The 8,327-nt window shown below is 39.6% G+C and overlaps 1 pseudogene; it reads left to right on the top strand.

Annotated features, from left to right (window-relative positions):
• Positions 1-7,993: 7,993 nt before the first annotated feature.
• On the top strand, positions 7,994-8,112 carry LOC111737850 (annotated as a pseudogene).
• Positions 8,113-8,327: the final 215 nt, after the last annotated feature.

The following is an 8,327-nucleotide window of genomic DNA, read 5'->3' on the forward strand; positions in this document are numbered from 1 at the left end:
TGGCTTTGTTAGCCACATTTGAGAAAAAAAAGTCTATGGACAGCGTTGCACAGAGGAATATACACAAGGTGTCATACGTGAAAATTCCTTTTCTTGCTCTGGCACATGTAGCTGAGTGATCTTAATCCCTCTAAGTCTATATTTTCTCATCTGTAAAAAAGAGAGTATTAGAACCTATGCCACAGTCGTCGTGAAGATCAGAAATTAGAAATGATGTGTTCTCACGTAAAACAATGCCTAGAAAATGGGAAACATTCAATAAATAGCTATTATGATTATAATCGTCATCAACACAATTATTGTTATTAATCTTTAAATTTCTGATGCTTCTTACAGAAAACATAAGCTAATGTTACCAGCTTCAAATCTGAGATCAGTGGCAAGCTAAGAGAAAAGTCACAGCTCCCAAAGAGACCCTCCAGCTCAGTGGTATGTTTGCCAGGCACAGGAACTGAATCTATTCCAGAAACACTTATTGAGCACCTAGTGCGTGCCAGGTACTGTGCTAAGCATTGCTATAGAGGCTATAGATATGGCTAAGGCTTACAATTTGATGGGCAGACATCCAATCTCATCTCTACTATTGTTCACTGATTTTTTTCTTTAAATTTGCCTTCTTTTAACTATCTATTTTAGCTACATTCTAAGAAGTGATAATCATGAAATTATGAGTTTGATGTGATAGGTATGCATTTTTCTAACTCAGTTAATACTCTGTTAACAGTGTTCAGTCTTGCACTATGTCAAAAAAGAGAGAATTATAAAAACCACATATTTGGAAACATTAATCAAGTGCATCACTAAGCACACAAACCTGTCAATTAGAAAAACAGGTGAATAAATGAATGAGTAAATCAATCAATCACTCTGACTCTAATAAGGACCCAGCTGGGAGATGGAAGTACTCAGATCAACTTCTGAAATTCCTTTCTGAGCTTATTAATTACTGCCCATTAAATGAATCGATTCATCGGTCAATCCCATGCCTAAACCTCGATCGAGCTGAAAGAAAAGGATGGAAATGGCTTCTAAAATTCCTGACTTGGTCACACGGACAAAGTATGTTTTAAAAGAAGGAGACATTTGTAATCCCCAGCAAGCAGTTTAAAAGCATCATCTTTGGCTGCATCTAGAGTCGCATGAACGTCCTGCCTCTCATGGTCCATTAGATTCCAGGAAACAAGTGACGGGCCCAGCAACTGTCTTTCATTTGATCTTTGCTTCACTCAGAGGAAAGAAAGTGCTTTCAGGCTGAGCTCTAATGGAATTGGAATCCATCTCTGCTTTCGTCATTTTAGTCAACACCCCTTAACCCTCCCAAATTCAACCACCGCCTGAGCTCTGGGCTGAGCATAGCGTTCAAGAACTGGGGATTCAGCCTTACTTTCCGCCCTCCCACCCCCCCACTCCCTGCCCCAGCATAGCACGTTTCATTGTATTGTATGCTACAAGTCTCGGCTTTAAATTTAAATGGACTTTCTCTTTTCTTTTGCTCACAACAAGTATTTATTAGTTAGGGCCAACCTAAAAGCTATATGCTCTGGAACAGTGAAAAAATCATGACTGTTGGAATCAAAAAAAAAAAAAAGGAAAAGCTTTAATCCTCATTTTGCCACTTAGTCTCTATGAAATCTTGGGTAAACAATGAACCTGAATGAACTTCGACTTTACTTCCACAGAAGAAACATAGCAGAATATGATCACCCATCCTGTTTCCCTATGAAAACCCAACTTTAGGGATTTTCCCTCCTATATTTTTGTTTCATCGATAATGGCACAGCCCAGTCAAGAGAAAAGGGCAACCCACTCCTTCCTATCCCCTCCAGGAGGAAATATTTTTCTTCTAGGGCAGATGAGAATGGTCCTGGGTTTTTGTTTTGTTTTAAGATTGAGGGGGATTTTCCCCCAGATGCTAATGATTTGGGATGTTCACAATTATGCATGAAATTGGAGGAGAAAGCGTACATGTGTGTTTTTCCTGTTAAGGGATGGTGAGGACTTGCAGGGAGGTGAAAGATGGAACACAATCTGGGGTGGCTTGCTGTGGCTTGATCTGATCCCAGAGAGTATTCCAGAAAGGCTCTCCTCCATTCCCACTAACCCATTCCATTACACATGTAAGGGGATGTGGTCTGAGCTCAGGGACCCTGTTGGACTGAAGTCTTTACGAGACTGAAGGGCCACTTTTACTCAATAGAGAAATTATTGTATCACATGAGTCCTACCATCAAAGCAAGTCTCTAAGAAGGAGGAAACTTTGCCCCACCAGGCACCCAACGAGAATGATGGATAACCATTTCCACAAGAATTCATTCTGTTGTGTCCTCATATCATGTGCAGGTAGGCGGCTCCCTACGAAGTTCCAATATAGCCAACCTGTTTCAGAAGGAAACTCATCTGAGTTGTAAGAATGGATGATAAACAATACTGTGACATTAGGATGATGCCCCCTTCCCCTAAAAGGGTCTTTTTAATATCCCCTTAAAGACTCTCTTAAAAGGGTCTTTTTAAGATTTAAATAAAATAGACAAAGAGAACAAGATCTGTTAGATTGTTCACACCTTCTTCTCTTATCTGTACATCACCTATCCCAAGTTTTGCCATGGCCGAGAAAACTATGAAATTCAACACACCTACCCTCCAATATTATCTGATGCCATCTATAATTAAACTAGTACCTTTTTCCTCTTTGAGTTGGAGAAGAGCCAACCCTAGTAATAATCCCAGGAGTGAAACTCCAGCTTAGCTTGTTTACAAAGTTGAAAATGAAGTATATCCAAAGAAATTCCTTTTCACTGAGAGCATCCTTAAGGAGGGAGAAATGGAAGTATGTTTACATATTCACTGAAATCTTCTGAACTTGACTTTCTTCACTGCGAAGGTGGTGGGGGAAGTGGAGTGTGGAAGATGGCTCAGATGAGAAAAAATTGCACAGTAAACTCTGGACATTTCTGTATTTAATATTTGAGGGCAATAAAGAAGGCCCAAAATGTGGAATAACTCGTAAGGCCATTCAGCAGGAATTTGAAACACGGGTCACAAAGCCAGTGTTCTGGACCAAGTCATTTAGGAGGTGAGCTTACTGATCATGCAGCCTCTGCATTTCAAGGCCACCACTTCCTGTCATCGGTGACTCTCGTGGAATCCTAAGAGAAAAATATTGCTTGGTGACAAGAAAGCCAACACTAGTGCTGATATTGGAAATAGGGCAGTCTATAAAAGCAATGACTAAGTCAGAAAACAGAACTTGTAGTTAAATTAAGGAGTATGGAAAGCTGGTATCAAGTGCAAACCAGAAACTCAGATATGCCAGAAATGTGATTTTAAACTTAATTTCTATTTGAATCCCCCATACCAACTAGTGGTAAAAACTTAATCTCATAATATTTTGGATATATTAAACAAAAATGTGTTATTATAATTAATTTCACTTGTCTTTTTTTATATTTTTGAATGTGGCTGCTAGAAAACTTAAAATTATACCTGAGACTTATATATTATATTTCTATTGGCTAGTACTCTAGTCCATATTATTTGGAATACTTAGTTGTTGGAGTACTCAAAAGGATTAATCATTGGTGCAGCCACTATGGAAAATAGTTTGGAGATTCCTCAAAAATTAAAAAGAGAACTACCTTATTGAATGTCAACTCTAACTGAAAAATAATTTTAAAAGAATTATTCAGTGAGCTTTAAAAACCGATAAATTATAACATGTTTTAGTATATGCCAACTTAAAAAAAAACTTAATCTCAGCCAATTTAATTTCCCCCAACGCCACCTAACACTCATCCATCCTCTTTTCTAGAGATTATGTCTAGGTTCCAGAAAGTTCTCATGGTGTCAAGGCTTTGGAGCAAGAAGGCAACAAGTCTTTGGTTGTCATACAGGCATGCACTATGACTATCCATCATTTCCTGTGGTCCTCAGCCTTTAAACCGGTGTGTCATTGCTAGGATATAACCATTTGATGGCTTCAGGTTTGTCTCTTTGTGTTACATCAATGCCCTGGCCAACATCACAGGAAATATTTCTATGAGATGCAGGTAAATTGGAAGACTAGTTAAAGTTCTGCTATCTTCCAGACAAATAACACAAGTATTGCCCCCAAGGCAAGCCGAAGGCTTGCCCTCTCTTTAGGTTCTACTCAGAAAAGGGCAGTATGGTCATTTGCATAACTGGCCCAATTCTTCATCTCTCTCTGTAGGGACACCTTTCACTGTGTGACTTTGCAATTCCTCCAGTAGATTGTATTTCTCTGTCCTTTGATTATCATTTGGCCACATGACTTTACTTGAATAACTGAATGAGATAAAAGAAATTGTGCCAATTTCAAGCATAGGCTTTAAGAGACTTTGAATGTTTCCATTCACTCTTACACCTCTACTATGTCCCTGAGAAGAATATACCCAGGCGAGACCACTGACCTGAGGAGAATAAGAAATATGTGGTGCAGAGCCAAGCTTCTCCAGTAAGTCCAGGCTAGATCATCTGATCCCCAGCCAACACCCAGACATATGAGTAAACAAGCCCAGCTGAGATCAGCAGAACCACCAAGTTCTGACCAATTTCAGCCTGCTCCCAGCCAACCCACAGATGCATGAGTTAAGTAAATGCTCACTGTTTGAGGTACTTTATTATGAAACATTAGTTAATCAATAAACACCACAGTCTCTCTCTCCGAACTTATCAACAGGAGTTTTTGTTTGTTTGTTTGTTGTTGTTGTTTGCCTCCAGAGTTCAGCAAAGGATGGACAAGGTGCAGAGCCCAAAAAAAAAAAAAGTCACTTTCTAAATTTTCCTCTCTCCTTTTCAACTCTCTTCCTCTCTCCAATTCCAGAGGTCTTGTCCAGGCTGTGGCTAGAAGTTCTGTACTCACTCATCATTTAGTCCCCTCTAGATCTAGATTCTTTGTTTTAATTGCATTCTGTCGTGTGTCAGCCCGTCACATGAAATGCCTTATTCGAATGAATGAAAGCAGGGAGAGGCCCTAGAAATAAAAAGAATGAGAGATAAAAGGGGAGATCTCCCTTAATATTTCAAAATAGTACCCAATTATATTTGCTATGATAGAATTAGCTAATAAGGGACTTACATAATAGCTTAGGATGCTCAAAGTGTCAATGCGTACTGAACTTCTAAAGGATAACCCCTCTTTCACGATGGGCAGATTTAGAGGCTCTCTCATTTAAAAAAAATTGCCCACCACCCCGTCAACCCCTGGGCAGAATAAGAGATAGCAGACAGAACTTGTGAGAGATATTCAAGGTCTCCTTATTTTATAAATGTCTCCCTGCTTGCCTGTCTTTAATAACTAAAATCTTTTAATTATACTTCCACCCTTTTATATCTCTATTATATTTTTTTCTTTAAGAGTCTCAGGGTGATGATAATATCTCAAGCCTATAGCAGAGATTAATTCACAGGAAAGAGCATCATCTGAGGTCGAGATCCAGTCATGGATCTGCAACTAACCAGCTGGAAAATGTACTTGAAGTCAGTCCATTTTGGGGTCTCAGATTTCCTATCTGTAAATGAGGGGTCTGGAATGTGTCTCCTTATTTATAATTCTATCACACCATCGAGTTCTAAAACGCTGTGATTTATAAGACAACTGATCAAGCAATGCCTTTGAGAGAAGAAAATAGGACAGACTGTAAAGAGGCTAGGGATGGAGTGAGTATGGGAGCAAGAGAAGGCAGGATTCAGGAAGGCTTTGTAAAAAGGCAGGGCAGAGGGCCCCCACATTCCAGCTTTGTCTATTTCCTAATTCCAAACCTAGCTACTTCACCTCTCCTTTCTCCATCCCCTTGTCCCCAGATGCAAAAACAGGTGTGCACCCAAGAGACACAAACAGAAGGGTTTACACGTGCCACCTATTCTGACGGTGGCTCCACCTCCCCTGCTCCCACCTTGTCACTGTAACCTGGCCACATTCTCCATCCTCTGCGGCCCATATATCATCTTTATAGGCTCAGGTACTAAAAACCAGGAAATTATTAAAGCCCAAGTCTGGAAATTCCACTGAACTTGACAGATCATTAAGAAGATTCATTCTAAATACATTCAGATCATCTCTGGCACCTTCCCCAGGCCTGAAAGATAAGCTCTAGTCACACAGGGCAGAGGAAAGCTGGCTTTGTCATATTAGCCCCCTTTGTTGTAACACTGTCAGGGATTCCTGTTGGGTTTCTTTAATACACGATTCTCAGAGAAATAACTGGAATTGTAAATGCTGGGAACTAGTCCTCTTATCATGGGCCACCACTTTTGTAAAAATATAGTTTTCAGTTATCTTTATTTGCATATGGTTTGCTTATTTTTTGCACGTAATCGACATTAATTTGTTGTCAGGTTTTTGTCACTTCTCAAAATGATGTTTTAGTATTTTTTTTCCTTTGAGAGTATGTGTCTTGATTGTATTTCTTATAGTCTCTATAATATAAATAACCGTAAACCTCTTTTCATCAAATATAAAGAGCAGAAGTCTGGAAGATGAGCAAAGCCAACAGGAATTTTAAACCACCTATGCCAGTGGTGTCCTGCCTGGCATATATAGAGCACTCAAAGTTTTCTGAATGAATTAATGAATAAACTCTTAGTCCAAATGAGATCTTACACTTAGGTGTTTGTATCAATCACTTTCTACAGGCTTATAAACAACCACAAACAAATCCATGTCATAAAATAAGTGTTTATTATGAACATGTGTCTTGCTATGCCTCATGTGTCTCACTCTGGGGAGCAGGCTGGAGGACAGAAGCTATTTTGGATATATATTCTCATGACTGAGCTTGGAAGCTTTCAGTGGGCCGAGCAGAAAGAGCAATGCCTCTTTAGGCCTAGGCTCAGAAAGGGCACCTTGTCATTTCCACTCACATTCCATCCGCCAAAGCAAATTTCATAGCCAAGCCCAACAGCAATGTGTGGGTATGTCTTCTTCTCCATGGAGGCAGGAGGAAGGAAGGAAGATTTGCCCAAATAATAATCTATCATAGACTCAGTATAAGATGGGAGCTGCTCTGGTTGATGGTTGGGACAAGCCTGACCAGAATCTTCTCTAGAAACCTGGTTTCTCTCCTTTACCTTCTGTACTGGCACTTCATCAGAAACCAGGACCCAGCAGGACACAATTTTAAAATAAAAGCAAGTGCTTATATTTGCTCTGGATATGACATTAGACTACCAGGTTCATTCAAGGTAATTCTAGGCTGAGAGAGCAGGATAAACAAAATATGGGTTTTTTTAAAACATTTTATCCCTAGCACCAAATACCACTCTGAGTGCTTGTAAGTACTCTTTAATTAATGTTTGACAAAAATGAATAAAAATATAGTGAAGATACAGATTCAATATAGCTGAACAGAACAGTGTGTAAAATTTCTAGCTGGGTTTCTAATTTAAATTTAGAATCAAACACCTTTGGTACTTCATCCCAAAGGCTGTCAGTAGAGTCAAGGTAACTAGGACTTTCAAGATGTAGGTAGAATGAGTCTTGCACAGGAACCATGAACTTGAAAACGAGAACCTCATACCTGTTTTGCGGGGAAAGAACAGAGCTGATTTTCAGGATCCTGAAATACCGAGAAATTACTAAAGAGATATTTAGGCACAAGTGAAAGGGATAAACAATATCCATTACGCATTTCATCCTTATGAAGCAACTGACCTAAAACCAAAACTTGAGTCCAACTATTAGCCCATTCCAGATCTTTCTTCTTGACTTCAGGGCCCCTGGGCTGGCTGACCCACTTTCCAAACTATTTAGCAACTACTCAGGAAAGTGTTCATGCGAGCAGACCACAGGGCCGTAAACTTTATGAGCAGCTCACTCTTCTTAGGTATAACTAGTAGCAATGCGGCTGGTTCTATTTATTACTATTGAGATGATTTCCAGGTAAGAGAAGCTATTGCTGTAGAATTTCCCTCCTAGTTGCTCCAATGCAGATTTTAAAATCTGGACAATTTCCTTGTCTACAGCCATGTGATCCTGGTCTACGGCCATGCTACTCTGAACAAGCCGAATCTCATCTGATCTCGGAAGCTAAGCAGGGTTGGGCCTGGTTAGTACTTGGATGGGAGACCAGCTAGGAAGACCAGGTACTGTAGGCATAAAAAATTAAAAAATAAGGGATTGTAAGCTGACAAGGTCCTTGCAATCTGTAAGGTCAACCAAGGGTTGCCTCGCCTAAAAAATAAAATAAATAAAATAAAATCTGGACAATTTCCCCACATCCAAATAGAGCCACTTATAGTTTATCATCCACTGATAGGAAAAGTTATCTGCACAGCTGTGGATCCACATTAGTTACGCTCTGAGCAGGACA

Source organism: Pteropus vampyrus, unplaced genomic scaffold (genome assembly GCF_000151845.1).
Source record: "Pteropus vampyrus isolate Shadow unplaced genomic scaffold, Pvam_2.0 Scaffold31, whole genome shotgun sequence".
Taxonomy (NCBI): domain Eukaryota; kingdom Metazoa; phylum Chordata; class Mammalia; order Chiroptera; family Pteropodidae; genus Pteropus; species Pteropus vampyrus.